Below are 18857 nucleotides of genomic sequence, written 5' to 3' on the forward strand. Positions count from 1 at the left end.
GTGGTAAGATTATCATACATGGGGTTGCCCAACTGGGGGATACCACAGGGGGAATGTCGGAACTGCTCCATGGGAATCCCAAGGGCGATGTTTTGTCTCTGGAGGAGGAAGGAAGCAGGCAAGGGGCTGGGCAGAAAGGCCCCAGGCCGCAGGAGGCAGGTCCTAATGTCCCATTGTCCCACTGACCGAGGGACTACAGCCACACCCCAGTTCCTGGCAGAGGAACTGGCTTGGATTTCAAACCTCCCCAAGCCTCCTCAGCTTTGCAAATGAAGAGACTCAAGGCAGTGCCCCGACCTTAGGGCAGCCAGGAGGAGCATGCTGGCTGAGGTCCTGCCATAGAGCATCTGTCTGCCACAGCCCGTCAGGAATCCAGGCCCTGACCTGGCCTCTGAAGGCCCCTACAGACTGGGAATGGGTGAAAGGGGCTGAAGACCTTGGTCTGCCTGCCTCTGGGGCCAGCTCTGTTTTGGCTTGAGATGCTCCTCTCCATGCGCTTCGGGCCTCTAAGGGAGGCGGGGACTCAGAGCTAAAGCTCTTACTCCAGGCCTTCACCCCACGTTTAGTACCATTTTAGGGCCCTGGACCTGTGAGTTTAACTGAGACCTCTTACCAGCCCATTGTGAGGCCAGTACGGCAAATAAGAAACAGACATGTTTATTTTATTATTATTATTATTATTATTATAATTTTGAGATGGAGTCTCCCTCTGTCGCCCAGGCTGGAGTGCAGTGGCATGATCTCGGCTCACTGCAAGCTCCGCCTCCCGGATTCACGCCATTCTCCTGTCTCAGCCTCCCGAGTAGCTGGGACTACAGGCGCCCGCCACACACCCGGCTAATTTTTTGTATTTTTAGTAGAGACAGGGTTTCACCGTGTTAGCCAGGATGGTCTCAATCTCCTGACCTCGTGATCTGCCCGCCTCGGCCTCCCAAAGTGCTGGGATTACAGGCGTGAGCTACCACACCCAGCTATTTTATTATTATTATTGTTATTTTAGACAGAGTCCCTGTCACCCAGGCTGGAGTGCAATGGTGTGATCTTGGCTCACTGAAACCTCTGCCTCCTGAGTTCAAGTGATTCTCGTGCCTCAGGCTCCCAAGTAGCTGGGACTACAGGCACTCAACACCACTCCCGGCTAATTTTTTGTATTTTTAGTAGAGACAGGGTTTCACCATGTTGGCCAGGCTGGTCTCGAACTTCTGACCTCAGGTGATCTGCCAGCCTCGGCCTCCCAAATTGCTGGGATTACAGGCATGAGCCGTTGCTCCCGGCCTGGGACAGTTCTTTTAGGGGTAGAGGGAAAGATGACAGGACCAGGATCCCCATCCCTCATCTGCACCCCACAAATATGGACCCACAAAATTGAGGCTCTCAAAGGCCCCAGCTTACACATCTGTAATGTGAGGATAATGGCAATTAAAAGATTAATTAGAGTATTAAAATTACTTCATTTTTTGGTAAAGCATGTAAAACAGTGCTTGAAGACTTCCACATTAACTCTTGGCTGCCCACTCTATACATTTCAGACTTGCCCAATCACATGTGCCAATTCATTTAAATAAATCTAACAAAAATAGCAACACGTCCATGCACGTGTACACATAAGCGTCATCCGTCTCAAATATCTCTTCTAACGGTTTTGTTTCTTTCCAGAGCCTGGCTGATACAGCAGATCCTCTAGGTGTTTGATATTGTGATTCAGCAGCGCAGGAAGAAGCAAAAAAACGGAAAGCCCAGGTCGAAGCCCCAGTGCTGGGGCTGAACGTGAGGGGTCACCCCATACACACTCCCATCTCGCTGCTGGAAAAACCTGCTGAGGTTAGAGCTGCCCTCAGCCCCTCCCACTTTTTCTTTTCTTTTCTTTTTTAAACTGCTGGTTTCCTGTCCGGATCGCCTTCCCCCGGGCGGCGAGGCCCGACCAGCATGGCAGCATAACAGCCTGCCCCAGTCTGGCTAGCTAGGTGGGTCCAGATGAGACTCCACCCTCCCCACCCCCCACTCTCAGGCATGTGGCTTGAACCCTCTCAGGCATCTCCCTTAAACCCTGGACGTAGGGTTTGAGGAGCGCTCCCTCCTGGCTGAACTCTGGGGTCCTGGAAGAAATAGGACCTCAGCGTGGAGTGAGAACAGAAGAGCCAGGAAAAACAGAGTCCACGGGGCGCCTGAAGCCGCCGCCCCCACAGCCCTGCCAAGGAGGAGACTCGAACCTGGGGAGATGCAAGTGCTGAGGGCTCAGGGGGGATTCTTTTTTTTTTTTTTTAATTTTTATTTTTTCTGAGATAGGGTCTTGCCCTCTTGCCGAAGCTGGAGTGCTATGGTGCAATCATAGCTCACTGCAGCCTCAGCTTCCCGAGTAACTGGGACTCCAGGCGCGCGCCACCACGCTCGGCTAATTTTTAAATTTTTATTTTTTGTAGAGACGGGGGTCTCACTATATTGCCCAGGCTGGTCCCCAACCCCTGGGCTCAAGCGATCCTACTCCCTCGGCCTTCCAAAGTACTGGGATCACAGGCGTGAGCCACCGAACCCGGCTAGGGGATTCTTCTGCAGCCGAACAGCAGCGGCAAAGGCTAAGGGTCCTAGAAAGGAACGGGAAACCGTCACCTGCCCAGGTGGGATGCGAGGCACGGAACCCAGCGCAGGAGGCCGCTGGGTCACGGAGGTTTCCTGTCTGCTTCCCGCCGTCACTGCCGGCCGCCTCCCACATTCTCCCGGTCCCCTGTACCCCAGCCCAGCCCGGCCCACCTCCCCCTGGCGGGGACACGGTTTTCTTTCCGGGGCGCCTCGCAGCTCCTGCAGTCCCTCCCTCTTCCCCACCCCCACCCCCACACTTTGGGCAGGAGTCACAACAATTTCTTGCCCCAGTTTGGCCGCTCCGGCTCTGTGCCACACCCTTCAACGGGGCTGGATGCCCAGGGTCTACTGCCTCCATGGGATCTGGCTGGGCTCGAAGTCGGGGCTCAGCAAAGGTATTTCGCGTGAATGAGGAATCCACAGGTCAGATCCGCTTCCACAGCCCTGAGTCGGGGCGGGTGCCAGGGCCAGGCACCCTGGCACTCAGGAGGTGCCAGGCTGGGGGCGTCCGCGGGTGGGCCTCTGACGCAGAGAAGGACCCGGATCCAGCTACCGTTGGGGGCCTCCGGCTGCGCCTCGCCTTTGGGGCAGGCCTGAGGGCAACGCTTACTGCGGAGCAACTGTGTTCTACAGTGTAGTCCCCACACTGAGGCTCCTGGTCCTGGACTCTGCTTTAAATCTAGAAATCCACTAAGGTGACATCAGTGTGTCGCCCGGCTAGCTCAGTCGGTAGAGCATGAGACTCTTAATCTCAGGGTCGTGGGTTCGAGCCCCACGTTGGGCGAGACCTTTGTTTCTGTTCTACCTGGGTGGATTTTCTTCTCTCAGCCATCTGCCTCTGGCGATGCAAGACTTTTTTTTTTTTTTTGAGACGGAGTCTCGCTGTTGCCCAGGCTGGAGTGCAGTGGCACGATCTCGGCTCACTGCAGGCTCTGCCCCCCGGGGTTCACGCCATTCTCCTGCCTCAGCCTGCCGAGTAGCTGGGACTACAGGCGCCCGCCACCGCGCCTGGCTAATTTTTTGTATTTTTAGTAGAGATGGGGTTTCACCTTGTTAGCCAGGATGGTCTTGAACTCCTGACCTCAAGTGATCCGCCCACCTTGGCCTCCTAAAGTGCTGGGATTACAGGCGTGAGCCACCGCGCCTGGCCCACGATGCAAGACTTGGTGAAAGCAGATGACTGCTCATCCCAGGAAACCATCCTGGGTTCCTGAGCTGGGGGGCGTTTACTCCAAGTATCGCTGTGGACCCCTTATGGGGGCCCATGGACGCGGTTCCTACCTGGAAGACCAGGAGAACGGCAGTTGCTTGCTCTTCTTAGCAGCCACCGTGAGGAAGCTGCCCACTAAGGTTTTCCTCTTCTGGGACCACAGCAAGACTGTGCCCCATTAAAAGAAGAAAGTCTGAGAACGTGGGCTTGTCCAGGATTGGACTCTCTTGCACCCTAAGGAACAATCATAGCCTAGACCAAGGAGCCACCCATGAAACCTTTCTCCACTAATCTCTGGTCATCCTTATGCCCGGCTCCACCCTTGTCCAGCAACACTGCTCAGATGCTGATCCCCAGGGAGTCGTGTCATCATGTCAGGGTTTTTGACTACGGTCCCATCGAGTACAGGGGGATGGGGATCCCAATGTTCACCAGTTTGGGAGTCCCAGTGTCTAGCTTTCCTGTCTCCCCCTCAGATTAAAGGCCTCCAGCCCAGGGAGGTGGGTGCCGGATCCTCCCAGAGGTGCCCAGTGCAGTCAGAGGGAGCGGGTCTTTGGGAGGTCAGGCTCTAATCTCCCCAGTTGCCTGGCCTCCCTCCACCCTGAAACCACAGGATTTCACAGGATCTCTCCTGTGAAATCTAGGGCAGGGGGTGCCTGCATGCAGAGTTCTGAGGCTGGTGATGGAGTGGTCAGAGAATGGGATGTTTGGCTGGGTGTGGTGGCTCACTCCTGTAATCCCAGCACTTCGCAAGGCCAAGGCGGGCGGATCATGAGGTCAGGAGATCAAGACCATCCGAGCTAACACGGTGAAACCCCATCTCTACTAAAAATACAAAAAATTAGCTGGGCATGGTGGCAGGCGCCTGTAGTCCCAGCTAGTCAGGAGGCTGAGGCAGGAGAATGGCGTGAACCCAGGAGGCAGAGCTCGCAGTGAGCCAAGATTGCACCACTGCACTCCAGCCTGGGCAACAGAGCCAGATTCTGTCTCAAAAAAAAAAAAAGAGAATGGGATGTTCAACATTAACAGTAGATGTAGCTAACGCTCTTTAAGCTCATCATGCCTAACACTCTTCCAAGCTCTTTACTTATTGAATTCCTGGCTTCAAGCGATTCACCTGCCTCAGCCTCCCAAAGTTCTGAGAATACAGGCTGAGCCACCACAGCCAGCCCCTTTCCGTGCCTTAACTTGTTCAGTCTTCACTGCTATACCCTTATAAGTGCATTTTCAGACAAAATTGAAAATAGAATATTTTCTTTCTTCCTTTTTTTTTTTTTTTTTTTTAAATCTGGGCTCCACAGGTCCTCCTGCCTTGCCTTCCCAAAGTGCTGGGATTACACCCAGGCCAAGTTTCCTTTTTTTTTTTTTTTTTTTTGGAGACGGAGTCTCACTCTGTCACCCAGGCTGGAGTGCAGTAGCATGATCTTGGCTCACTGCAACCTCCGCCTCCTGGGTTCAAGCGATCCTCCTGCCTCAGCCCCCCTAGTAGCTGGGACTACAGGCGCATGCCACCATGCCCTGCTAATTTTTGTAGTTTTAGTAGGGATGGGGTTTCACCACTCCTGACCTCAGGTGATCCACCTGCCTTGGCCTCCCAAAGTGCTGGGATTAAAGGCGTGAGCCACCGCGCCTGGCCTGAATTTCCTCTTCTTACAAGGACTCCAGTCATATTGGATTAAGGCCCATACTAATAACCTCATTTTGACTTAATTACCTCTTTAAATATCCAGTCTCCAAATACAGCCACATTCTGAGGGACTGAGAGTTAGAACTTCAATATGGATGGTGGACAGTCACAACTCAGCTCATTAAAGTGAACATTGTGTACATGATTTAGTATGAACATACGTCTTAAATTTCCTTGAGCATAGGAGTGGAATTCCATTTAGGAATGGAATTTTGGGGTCATTTGGTAGTTCTGTGTTTAACATTTTGAGGCTATTATTCACAGTGGCTGGATTATTTTATATTCCCACTAGCCTGACCGAGGGCTTGTATCCTAGAAAAGTAGTAATAGATTTACATAGATATTTTGCATAAAAAAATATTTATTCTGAGATTATACTTAAAAACCAGGAAACAGGCTGGGCGCGGTGGCTCACGCCTGTAATCCCAGTACTTTGGGAAGCCGAGGCGGGCGGATCACAAGGTCAGGAGTTCGAGACCAGCCTGGCATGGTGAAACTTCGTCTATACCAAAACTACAAAAATTAGCCGGGCGTGGTGGCGCGCGCCTGTAGTCCCAGCTACTGGAGAGGCTGAGGCAGAAAAATCGCTTGAACCCGGAAGGTGGAGGTTGCAGTGAGCCGAGATCGCGTGCCACTGCACGCCAGCCTGGGCAACAGAGCGAGACTCCGTCTCAAAAAACAAAACAAAACAAAAAACAAATGGAAACAATCTACTTGCCCCAAAATAGGGCATGGATTAAATGAAATTATCCCCAAAATAGAGGATAATGTCATAAAAAATCATGTTATATAATGATGATCCCATGTGTGTAAAACTCTAGAAAATGCAAAATAATACAGTGACAGAAAGCAGAGAGTGATGGACTGCCAAAACTTACCAAATTGTACACTTTTTTTTTTTTTTAATGGAGTCTCTCTCTGTTGCCCAAGCTGGAGTGCAGTGGCGCGATCTCGGCTCACTGCAACCTCTGCCTCCCGGGGTTGAGTGATTCTCCTGCCTCAGCCTCCCGTGTAGCTGGGAACAGGCACGTGCCATCACACCGAGCTAATTTTTGTATTTTTAGTAGAGACGAGGTTTCACCATGTTGGCCAGGCTGGTCTCCAACTTGTTAGATATGAGTTCCAAATTTCTTTTCAAAGATTCAATATGTCAGTATGTTCAATTCTTTACTTTCTACTTTTAAACTTAACTTCCTCATAAAGCAACCTTTTTCGATTACCTACTCCACCGTGATTCATTCAATTACCTGCTCTGTAATAACCACTTTTCCCGCCAAACCATTCGCTCCGTCTCTCTCTTTAAATTATCCAATCGGAATTAGTTTAGCCTGTGCGGTCTAACCCTATCTAATAGGGGAAAGACAAAGCAGCAGGGACCACGTGCGAAAGGGATAAGAACCCCTTCCCCTCCCTTGTCCAAGTGTGCTCTCACCATTGCTCCATCTGTAAGGGCGCACCCTTCTATAGAAGTACCTCGCCTTGCTGAGAATTAAAAAGAAAATTTTATATTTTAGTGCTATTTCTTTTGCGGCACCGAAACTTTGTATATAACAAACTCCTGACCTCAAGTGATTTGCCCACCTCCGTCTCCTGAAGTGTTGGGATTACAGGTGTGAGTCACCATGCCGGGCCTACAACCAGCAATTCTTGATCCTTCATACTGACTCTCGCTGTCCTCCAAGATTCTTCCTCTTTACCTATAGGGTCTCCAGGTCTCGATCCCCAATCCCTTGCGAGCCCTGCAGGGAAACTGGAGGGGACTGGCTTCCCCACCTTTACTCCCCACAGTTGCTCCTCAGGACCACAGGAAGGGAAGGGACCAAGCCCCTAACCTAGAATGTTAGTGATTTTAGAAGGAAAAAACTTTGGGCTTATTCAGGACTAGAACCTGAGATCTCTTATGCCTTATGTGAAAAGCATGCCTGAGTCAGGCTTGATGGCAGATTCCTATAATCCCAGAACTTGGGTAGTCTGAGATGGGAGGATTACTTGAGCCCAGGAGTTCAAGACCAGCCTGGGCAACAAAGAGGGACCCCTATCTCTACTATTGCTACTGCTACTACAAAAAATAAATAGCCAAGCATTGTGGCTCGGCCTGTAGTCTCAGCTACCTGAGAGGCTGAAGTGGAAGGACTGATCGAGCCCAGAAGGTCGAGGCTACAGTAAGCTGTGACTGCATCACTGCACTCCAGCCTGGGTGACAGAGTGAGACCCTATCTCAAAATTTCAGAAAAAGCAAAAAAGAAAAGCAGGCCTACTGATGGGTGCCTCTTTCTTTCTTTTCCTTCCTTTCTTTCTTTCTTTCTTCGTTCCTTCCTTCCTTCCTTTCTTTCTTTCTTTTTTCTTTCTTTCTTTCTTTCTTCGTTCCTTCCTTCCTTCCTTTCTTTCTTTCTTTCTTTCTTTCTTGAAACGCAGTCTCATTGTTGTCACCCAGGCTGGAGTGCAATGGCATGATCTTGGTTCACTGCAACCTCTGCCTCCTGGGTTCAAGCGATTCTCCTGCCTCAGCCTCCCAAGTAGCTGGGATTACAGGCACCTGCCACCATGCCTGCCTAATTTTTGTATTTTTAGTAGAGATGGGGTTTCACTATGTTGGCCAGGCTGGTCTCGAAGTCCTGACCTCAGACGATCCACCCGCCTCAGCCTACCAAAGTGCTGGGATTACAGCCGTGAGCCACTGTGCCTGGCCCAGTGCCACTTTCCTCAGTGGGCTCCAAGTGACCTTACAGCTTGACCTATCTCAGAAGGCCAGGTCTGGATTTTGAGTGGTGTTCCTTGCACCAGCATTAAGGAGCACACCTGAGGAGTTGTGCCAATGTATCTTTCATTATAAACTATTCTAAATAGGCCGAGCAAGGTGGCTCACACCTGTAATCCCAGCACTTTGGGAGGCCAAGGCAGGCGGATCACCTGGTGGTTGAGAGTTTGCAACCAACCTGACCAACATGGATAAACCGCATCTGTACTAAAAATACAAAATTAGCTGGGTGTGGTGGCGCATGCCTGTAATCCCAGCTACTTGGGAGGTGAAGGCAGGAAAATCGCTTCAACCCGGGAGGCGGAGGTTGTGGTGAGCCAAGAAGGTGCTATTGCACTCCAGCCTGGGCAACAAGAGTGAAACTCCATCTCAAAAAAAAAAAAAACCAAAAAACTATTCTGAATAAACCGGCCAGGCGCGGTGGCTCTCGCCTGTAATCCCAGCACTTTAGGAGGCAGACGCAGGCAGATCACCTGAGGCCAGGAGTTCGAGACCAGCCCGGCCAACATGGTGAAACCCCATCTCTACTAAAAACACACAAAAATTAGCCGGGCATGGTGGCGCGTTCCTGCAATCGCAGCTACTCAAGGGAGGCTGAGCAGGTGAATTCCTTGAACCCAGGAGGCAGAGGTTGCAGTGAGCGGATATCACATCACCACACTCCAGCCTGGGTAACAGAGCGAGACTCCTCTCAATCAGTAAATCGATCAGTCAATAAACCTCACTGCCCCAGGAATGCCGACACCAAGTCAAGCAGCCCGTCTCTTCCCTGCCGTCCGCTTCCCTGACCTGCTGGGGTTGGGAGGGCACATTCTGTGGCAGGTTGACTGGGTTTCCATGTTTCCATCCCAGCTCCTCAATTTTGTCTGAAAATGCAACAATAAGAGTATAGTAGTGAAGATTAAATGAGTTTAGATAAGTAAAGAGCTTACAAGAGTGTTAGGCATGGTGAGCCTAATAAGCATTAGCTACGTCTACTGCTAATGTTGAACATCCTAATCTCTGCCCCCTGGGTCACCATCACCAGCCTCACAACTCTGCAAGCAGGTACCAGCAGCACCACGCTGGCCCTACAAGCAGAGATCCAGTAAAATCTTGTATGCACCAGAGGGTCCGGGTGGAGGGAGGTTGGGTAACTCAGGAGACCACAGCTGCTGCCTCCGGCTGCACTGGGCACTTCTGGGAGGATCTGGCACCCACCTCCCTGGGCTGGAAGCCTATGATCAGAGAGGAAGGCAGGAAAGCCAGACACTGGGACTCTCAAACTAGTGAACATTGGGATCTCTATCCCCCTCTACTTGATGGGACCTGAGTCAAACTCTCCCTGACATGACCCCCTGGGGATCAGCATCTGGGCAATGTTGCTGGACAAGGGTGGAGCCAGGCATAAGGACGACGGGAGATAAGCAGAGAAAGGTTTTGTAGGTGGCTCCTTGTCCAGGCTATGATTGTTGCTTAGGGTACAAGAGAGTCCAATCCTGTACAAGCCCAGGTTCTCAGACTTTCTTCTGTTTTAATGAGGACAGCCCTGCTGGGATCCCAGAAAAGGAAAACTCTAGTGGGGGTCTTCCCCAGGGCCTCTGCTAACAAGGAGCGAGGAACTGCTGTTCTCCTGGTCTTCCAGGTAGGAACCGCATCCATGGGGCAGGAGCCAGGATGGCTTTCTGGAATAAGCAGGGGAGGGCATAACCAGACTTTGGTCACTTTAAATCTTCTGCTTGAGTTTCTTCTTTCACCAAGTCTTGCATCGCCAGGGGCAGAAAGCTGGGAGAAGAAGATGTACATTCGCGGTACATCAAAAGGCACGCCCAACGTGGGGCTCGAACCCACGACCCTGAGATTAAGAGTCTCATGCTCTACCGACTGAGCTAGCTGGGCTTTCTTATAGGTTCCTTTCCATATCTACAAATGGGCCGGGTGGCCTAAGGGTGGTGGAAACAAAGTGAGGTAATGAATCACTCCGGGAAACCAGGGCGCACTTGGGGTCCCCCACAACAGGCTCAGTTCCCCACCGACGTCCCCGCTAGTGCAGGACTTCCCTCACCACCCCGTGATCTCCCATAAATGGGGGTGACCTGCCAGAGTCTCCTTTGGCACCGCGCCGGCATAAATCTGTGTTCTCCCAATCTGTGCCCTCTGCTGAAAAGGCCTTCTTCCAGAAAGAGAAAAACATCCCCAGACTGCGACTGCATGCACTTAAAGAGTCAATGACAATCTTGGCAACCTTTTTTTTTTTTTTTTTTGGAGGCCACTTGAGTTACAGGGACAGGAGAGTTCTGCTGTGTATGGGCCATCCTTGCAGCTGCAGACAGAATGCCCAAAGCTCATTGGGACTCACAGAAGCCCTGGCAGGTACTGCTCCGCACTGTAACTTACTGTGACGTGCATCTAGTTGTTCCCTTTGCATTACTGTGTGCTTCTATATCTAGAACTATTTGGTTCTTTTTTCAGTCTAGAAGGTTGGAGGTCCTGATGTCAAAGATATTTTCTTTATTGCCTTTCATTTCTTTAGACACAGTAGGGATAGTTGTATTATAAGTCCGATACACTTTGCATCTGAAATGTTTGCAATTTTGTTTCTGTTCCTGTTAATGAGTTGTTGCTCCTGGTACCTTCTTTCCTTGTTAATTTTTAGAGTGCAATGTCCATTTTCCTTGCAAATTTCTTTGTGTAGGAAATTCTGTGAGATCTGGAATACAAATGTATTTGTCCACACACAGAAAAAATTATTGTTTGCTTCTGCAGGGGCTCAAGGGCATAACCAGACATTGCTCACTTTAAATCTGCTTGAGTTTCTTTCCACTTCGTTCTCAAGCCCTCAAAATTGGATTAGTCACGACTCTTGGTTCATGGCAAGTTCTCAAACCCAGCATCCCAAACAAAAAGGAAGACTCTGCCAATAGATTCTGTCCTCAGAATAGATGCGAGGAGGCCCCAGTCCTGGTGGGCACTGGGACTCAGGACGCAGATACCCGGGCTCCTGGGTTCGGTCTGCACCCTTTCCAGAACTAGGATAGGGGAGTACAGGAGCCCCAGAAGGCTACACGCAGGTGAGGAGTGTTGGGATGTGGGGAGGGAGAGGACTCTGGACCCCAGATAGAAACGCCCATAGCCCATCTCCTCTGCTCAAGTGCCCGGCTTTCTCTCCTTAAGGCTCTAGCCGCCGGAGCCAGGGACACTGGGTGGGAATCCCAGAGTAGACGTTTTAAGATGTCTGACAGTGAAGACTCGGCTCTTACTATATATAGGGAGGACTTATCTCTTCTTCAGTGCCTCAAGTGAGTTCCTACTGACAAAAGTAGCTCATAAATAATAATAATAATAAAAGCAGAAAACAAAAATAGCAAAATATCAAACAAAAATATCAGGGGATAGGGCTCTGGCGACACTGGTGACAAAACTCCAAATAAATTTTAAATGTGGCAGTGGGTGGTGTCAGACAGCTTTAGATCTTTGTACAAATTAACTTCCAAGTCTGAGCGCGGTGGCTGACACCTGTAATCCTAGCACTTTGGGAGGCCGAGGCGGCTGATCACCTGAGGTAAGGACTTGGAGACCAGCCTAGCCAACATGGCGAAACCCTGTCTCTACTAAAAAAAAAAACCACAAAAATTAGCCAGGCATGGTGGCACGAGGCTGTAGTCTCAGCTACCTGGGAGAATGAAGCAGGAGAATTGCTTGAACCCAGGAGGCGGAGGTTGCAGTGAGGTGAGATAGCACCACTGCACTCCAGCCAGGGCACAGAGACTCCGTCTCAAAACAAGCAAACTAACTTCGAAGGACTTGGGCTGCGCTGACCTGTCAGAATTGTCTGGATTTCTGATCTTCATCTAAAGTAGGAGAGGGTAGAAACCGATATTTTGGACCAAAAGCTGGGCTCGTCCGGGATTTGAACCCGGGACCTCTCGCACCCTAAGCGAGAATCATACCCCTAGACCAACGAGCCACACGTTGTGTTCTTTCCGGCTGGTCTTTGTGGCCCTCCTGGAGTCCTCGTGGCCAGAGGTGGGGACCCAGCAGAGCAGAGCTAGGAGGAGACTCCGATTTCCTGCCAAGTCTGGAAGAGACAAGTTCAAGCGCGGGTGGGCGCGGAGGGAACCCTGAACCCCCGCTTTTCCCTGCGCCGCACAAAATGGGGCGCATCCCCTGTGCCCCCACAATCCGGGGCCCCCCGGGCCCTCGCCCGCCTCCGCCTCTCAGCCCTGGGCTGGGGATCCGCGCGTCACGACACCTCGCGTAGTGAGGAGCTCCAGCTCCGGCGGGACATGGGAACCTCTCAAGAGCTGGCAGCGGCTGCGCTGAGGGTCCGCGCACCGCGACCACTGGACGTCCGCCTTGGAAACGCTGCAGCCGGGCGGCGTGATGCAGATGGGTGGTCAGTAAAGGCCTGGCGAGTGCACCGGGAACCAGCCACCAAGCCCCCTACCTCGACGCGCCCCACGCTTCTCCCGCTCCAGTCCTCCCTTCTCCCCCAGGGAAGCCAAAACCCAGAAGGCGAGCTTCCCACTTGGAACCTCAATTCAAGAGGCTGACACTGAGCGTCGCTTCGCTCCACCAGACCCGCGGCGCCTGCCGGAGTCAGCGATGTACCTCCTTCCCCTTCACTGGGGGAACTGGCGGAACCTCCGGTCACCAGGCCGTGGGGAAACAGAGGCCCCTTGGGGCAGCAGAGGCCGCGTCCAGGCGTCGGTTCCGGGGCACCTTTGACTGTCATTCTGTCCTTCTCTGTGTCCAAATTTCACCCGGAGCCCGAGAATTCGGCAGATCTGGACTGAAAGTGTCTCCCCCTCCCCTCCGGATCCAAGCCTCGAATTTCCTGGCTCAGTGGGAAGGCCTTGGGGTCTGGGCGTGGAGACGGGGCCCGAGACCCCCACCCCGCCAGGGCCCACTAAAGTGCTGCCAGCTGATGCCCCGGCCTTCGACCCTCCTTCGTCTCTCCCTCATTCCCCTCCCTCTGGCACCCCGCCACATATATTACTCCCCCTCAATACCATGCAATTTTAAGCTAGGGTAGGGCTCACCTGGGACTGGAGCCGCCATACTCTCGAACCCTACGAAAAATTTATGCCCATAAATAAACGAGCCAGGCGCATTCTTCCTTATTCTAAATAACCTCCTCCTGCTGCACGGGGTCGTCTCCTTTAATCACGGTTACCGCAGTTGGCAGTGCTGGATTCCATTTCAGGGTGATGGGACCGACAGCAAGGCGAACGATTGAGGCCCGTCCGTCTGCGTCCCGGGACCCCGGGAGGTCTCCACTGAGGCCCTGCCAACAGAAGCCTCCCTCCGCCTTCCTAGTCTCCTGTCCTTGCTGAAAATGAGAAAACGGAAAAAAGAGAAGGAAAAGGGGCTCGTCCGGGATTTGAACCCGGGACCTCTCGCACCCAAAGCGAGAATCACACCCCTAGACCAACGAGCCGCAGCTTCCTGGCTTTTGTTGTTGTTGTTGTTGTTGTTTTTTGACACGGCCTTCCGTCCCTGACGCAGAGCGAGACTCTCTCCATTGCCCCAATAGCTCAGTCCTTAGCGCGCGCACCTGCGAACCTGGGCTTGTGGGTTCGCCGCCACTCTCAGATTTGCGAGGCAGGCTTTACTGCTGCTGAATAAACCAACAAGGTTACCCGCTGAGGTTATGAGCTGGTGGTTTAAATGTCGTGCTGATATGAAATATAGGTGCATTTGCCTATGATTAAAGTAAAAGGATTTCCAGGCAGGATAGTGATGTCAGAAATCACAAAGGAAATGTACGGATTTTACCCAAGTTTTTAAAACGGCAAATGACAATCCAAAGAAAATACAATCTGAATGACAAATCAAGGGCTTATTACTGGGCTTCATAGTTTTTTTGTTTGTTTGTTTGTTTGTTTGTTTTTTTGAGACACAATTTCTCTCTTGTTGTCTTGTTGCCCAGGCTGGAGTGCAGTGGCACAATTTCGGCTCACTGCAACCTCCGCCTCCTGGGTTTAAGCAATTCTCCTGCCTCAGCCTCCCGAGTAGCTGGAACTACAGGCCTGAGCCACCACACCCAGCTGATTTTTGTATTTTTAGTAGAGATGGGGTCTCACCACCTTGGCCAGGCTGGTCTTGAACTCCTGACCTCAAGTGATCCACCCACCTCGGCCTCCCAAAGTGCTGGGATTACAGGTGTGAGTTTGAGACCAGCCTGGGCAACATAGCGAGACCTCGTTCCTACAAAAAATAAAAATAAAAAAATTAGTTGACAAGACATGGTGGCTCACTACTGTAATCCCAGCACTTTGGGAGGCCGAGGCAGGCAGATAACCTGAGGTCAGGAGTTCGAGAGCAGCCTGGCCAATATGGTGAAACCTCATCTCTATAAAAATATGAAAATCAGCCAGGCATGGTGGCAAACACCTGTAATCCCAGCTACTCAGGAGACTGAGGCAGGAGAATTGCTTGAACCTGAGAGGCGGAGGTTGCAGTGAGCCAAGATCATGCCACTGCATTCCAGCCTAGGCGACAGAGCAAAACTCCATTCCCCCCCATCCCCCCCCCAAAAAAAAAAAAGTTAGTTGAGTGTGGTGGCAATCACCCGTAGTTAGTCTCAGCTACTCAGGAGGCTGAAGTAGGAGGATCTCTTGAGCCCTGGAGGTGGAGGCTTGCAGTGAGCCATGTTCATGCCACTGTCCTCTAGCCTGGGTAACAAACCCTGTCTCAAAATTATAATAATAAAAATAATTTGGATCTTGGATAGAGGCATACACAAAAGGAAGATGATGTGAAGGCCCAGGGAGAAGACGGCTGTCCCCAAGCCAAGTAAGGAGGCCTCAGCACCAACCAACCCTGCCCATACTTAGTCTCAGACTCCAGCCTCCAGAATAGTGAGAAAATAAATTTCTGTTATTTAATCCACTCAGTCTATGGTACTGTTATGGCGACCCTAGCAAACTAATATAGTATTATTCAATGATACTAAATATTATTTGGTCATAATTAGGAATGAATTACTGACATATGCAACAAGGATGAACCTTGAATACCTTATGTTAAGAGGGAGAAGCCAGACATGAAAGGCCGCTTTTGTATAATTCCATTTATATCAAATGTAGAGAACAGGCAAATGCGTGGAGACAGAAAGCATACTAGTGGTTGCCAGAAGATGGGAGGAAGGAGGAACAGGGAGGACTGCTAATGGGTACTGCATCTGTTTTGGGATGATGAAGACATTCTAGAACTAGATAGTAGTGACTGTTACACAATCTCATGAATATATAAAAACCACTCAATTATACACTTCAGTGAATTTTATGGTATGTGTAGTATATCTCAATTATCAATACAATGAGTCAAAGCATATGCCAAAATTGGAGAATTCAGACATATAGCTATTCCCCACTGGCTTCTGTGGTAAGGCTATGAGATAAACTAGGCCTAGAACGGAACTGATGCAGCGGGCAGTTCAGAAAGTGGGGAAAGAAACTTTGCTAGTGAGGTGAGTGGTTTTTCATGTTTATTGGCCATCTGTGCGTGTCTCTGTGTGTGTGTGTGTGTGTTTGCTTTCCTTTTTCTGTGAATTACCTGTTGGTGCGCAAAGACAGCTGTTCACATGGGTCTCTAGCCAGACTTTCCAGGGCACTTCCTGGCTGTGTGAACTTGAACTAATTTCTTAACGTTTCCAGGGCTCCAGTTGTGTCATCTGTAGACATGAAGATAATGGTGTCCTCATTGTGCATCTGTTGAAAACAGCATGAGGCCGGGCACAATGGCTTACACCTGTAATCCCAGCACTTTGGGAGGCCGAGGCAGGCAGATCACCTGAGGTCAGGAGTTTGACACCAGCCTGACCAAAACAGAGAAACCCTGTCTCGACTAAAAATACAAAAATTAGCCTGGCATGGTGGCACACGCCTGTAATCCCAGCTACTCGGGAGGCTGAGGCAGGAGAATCCCTTGAACCCAGGAGGCAGAGGTTGCGGTGAGCCAAGATCATGCCGTTGCACTCCAGCCTGGGCAAAAAGAGCAAAACTCCGTCTCAAAGATAGAAAGAAAGAACGAAAGAACGAAAGAAAGAAAGAAAGAAAAGAAAGAAAGAAAGAAAGAGAGAGAGCGCGAGAGAAAGAAAGAAAGAAAGAAGAGAGAAAGAAAGAAAGAAAGAAAGAAAGGAAGAAAGAAAGAAAGAAAACGGTATGAGTTAGTTCATGGAAACCAGCAGAGTCCAGTCCCTATTCAGTAACTGACGAGAATGAGCAGTTGGAATCTGTTCTCAGTTTCCGTTTCTTTCTTTCTTTTTTTTTTTTTTTAGACGGGGTCTCACCCTGTCAGTCTGAAGGGCAGTGGCGCAGTCTGGGCTCACTCTAATCTCCACCTCCCGGGTTCAAGCGATTCTCGTGCCTCAGCCTCCTGAGTAGCTGGGACTACAGGCACGCGCCACTATACCCGGCTGATTTTTGTATTTTTAGTAGAGACAGCGGTCTGGCATGTTGACCAGGCTGGTTTCGAATTCTTGGCTTCAAGCGATCACCCGCCTTGGCCTCCCAAAGTGCTGGGAATACCGGCGGGAGATACCGCACCCAGCCTCCTTCACTTTTCTGTGACTTCCAGAGCAGCCAATACATAAGACCCCGGGAGAGATGCCTGCCGGTGAGTAGACACGTTTCTCCCTGGCTTCCTTTGAGTCTCAAGGAAGTCACTGAAGCAGCGGGCCCAGCTGCCTTTTACGCCTCACGCCAGCCTCCAGACACACCCATTGCACCATGTACTGCTACTTGGCAAACTTTGTCACGGAAATCCAATGTTTCCAGTTTCTGGGTCCCGAAACTCTTCCCATGCAAGCTCTAGGACAATCTCTTTTTCTCCGGTCTCCACTTCAAGGCTCAGTTGTTTTCCACCTTTGGCCCTTAGGGCCAGCCCGAGGCTATACTTGCCAGCCTGAGAGGCTGCGGCAAGCAGCGTTTATGCTCTATAGTCTCAGGTAAGGAAGACGAAGCCGTTTCTGTCATAGATCTTCATTTCTTTTCTTAAATGTCTTTTAAAAATATGCCTATGTATTTTTTTAAAGGATTTGAAATCTGTGTAGCCCAGTAATAAGCCCTTAGTTTGTAACTTAGATTTTATTTTCTTTGGATTGTCATTTGCCGTTTTAAAACCTTGGATAAAATCTGTGTATTTCCTTTATGATTTCTGACATCACTATCCTGCCTGGAAATCCTTTTACCTTAGTAACAGGCAAATGCACCTGTATTTCATATCAGCACGACATTTAAACCACCAGCTCATAACCTCAGCGGGTAACCTTGTTGGTTTACCTAGCAGGAGTAAAGCCTGCCTCGCAAATCTGAGGGTGGCCGCGAACCCACAAGTCAAGATTCGCAGGTGCGCGCGCTAAGGACTGAGCTATTGGGGCGATGGAGAGAGTCTCGCTCTGCGTCAGGGGCGGAAGGACGTGTCCCCCATCAGAAAAAGAAAAAAAACCGAAGAAGCGGCGGCTCGTTGGTCTAGGGGTATGATTCTCGCTTTGGGTGCGAGAGGTCCCGGGTTCAAATCCCGGACGAGCCCCTTTTCCTTTTCTTTTCTCCCTTTTCGTATTTTCAACAAGGACAGGAGACTAGGAAGGCGGAGCTAGGCTTCTGTTGTCAGGGCCTCGTGGAGACCTCCCGGGGTCCCGGGACGCAGATGGACGGGCCTGAATCGCTTGCCTTGCTGAAATGGGATCCAGCGCTGCCAACTGCGGCAACTGCGGTTAAAGGAGATGACCCCGTGCAGCAGGAGGAGGTTATTTAGAATAAGGAAGAATGCGCCGGGCTCATTGGTCGCTCCAGGGGCATAAATTTTTTTCTAGGATTCCAGAGTATGGCGGTTCCAGTCCCAGGTGAGCTCTACTCCGCTTAAAATTCCAGTTTATTCGGAGAAGGGGAGAATACCGGAAGCGGGGGAGAAGGGAGGGGAGTGAGTGAGAGGAGGGAGGCGGGGAAGACCCGGCATCCGCGGGCAGCACTTCGGTCGTCCCTGGCGGGGTGGGGGTCTCGGCCCCTGTCTCCACGCCCAGACCCCGGGGCCTTCCCACTGAGAGCGAGGAAATTAGCGGCTTGGATCTGGAGGGGACAGGGAGCCCCTTTCAGCCCAGATCTGCTAGATTCTCGGGAGTCAGGTGAAATCTGGATACAGGGAAGGGCAGAGTGACAGTAAAGGGTGCCCCGGAACCGACGCCCGACGGACGCCTGCTGCCCCACGGGCTTCATTCTTCCTCCTCCTCACGTCCTGGGGACTGGAGGTCCCGCCAGCTCCCCCCAGTGAAGGGCAAGGGGGCGCATCACAGAATCGCCCCTGGTGCGCAGCGTGGTTGGTGGCCTAAGCCGTCTTCTCCGAGGGCTCAGCCATCCTGGGCACTTGAGGCCAGGCAAGCGCTGCGGGGCTGGTTCAGTCGGTGGAGCAAAGAGACTCTCAGCGTCAGCCTTTAGGGTTCGAGGTCCACGTGGGAAGCTCGCTTTCTGGGTTTTGGCTTCCCTGGGGAGAAGGGAGGACCGGAGCCGGAGAAGTGTGAGGTGCGGCGAGGTAGGGTGCCTGGTGGCTGGTGTCTCGTGCACTCGGTCAGGCCTTTATTTAACACCCATTGGTGCCACGCTGAGGGACTGCAGCGTTTCCAAGGCGGGCGTCCAGTGGGAGCC

At 51.3% G+C, this 18857-nt stretch overlaps 5 non-coding genes across 5 annotated transcripts; 2 read left to right on the forward strand and 3 right to left on the reverse strand.

The window, feature by feature from the left end:
* The first annotated feature begins 3288 nt into the window (after positions 1-3288).
* TRNAK-CUU (transfer RNA lysine (anticodon CUU)) lies at positions 3289-3361 on the forward strand. The gene has a single exon. It is a non-coding gene; the product is annotated as a tRNA-Lys (tRNA).
* Positions 3362-10037: 6676 nt separating this feature from the next.
* On the reverse strand, positions 10038-10110 carry TRNAK-CUU (transfer RNA lysine (anticodon CUU)). Its single transcript has one exon. It is a non-coding gene; the product is annotated as a tRNA-Lys (tRNA).
* A 1996-nt stretch (positions 10111-12106) lies between these two features.
* On the reverse strand, positions 12107-12178 carry TRNAP-AGG (transfer RNA proline (anticodon AGG)). The gene has a single exon. It is a non-coding gene; the product is annotated as a tRNA-Pro (tRNA).
* Positions 12179-13579: 1401 nt separating this feature from the next.
* On the reverse strand, positions 13580-13651 carry TRNAP-UGG (transfer RNA proline (anticodon UGG)). The gene has a single exon. It is a non-coding gene; the product is annotated as a tRNA-Pro (tRNA).
* A 4025-nt stretch (positions 13652-17676) lies between these two features.
* Positions 17677-17748, forward strand: TRNAP-UGG (transfer RNA proline (anticodon UGG)). Its single transcript has one exon. It is a non-coding gene; the product is annotated as a tRNA-Pro (tRNA).
* Positions 17749-18857: the final 1109 nt, after the last annotated feature.

This window comes from Pongo abelii, chromosome 18 (genome assembly GCF_028885655.2).
Source record: "Pongo abelii isolate AG06213 chromosome 18, NHGRI_mPonAbe1-v2.0_pri, whole genome shotgun sequence".
Taxonomy (NCBI): Eukaryota; Metazoa; Chordata; class Mammalia; order Primates; family Hominidae; genus Pongo; species Pongo abelii.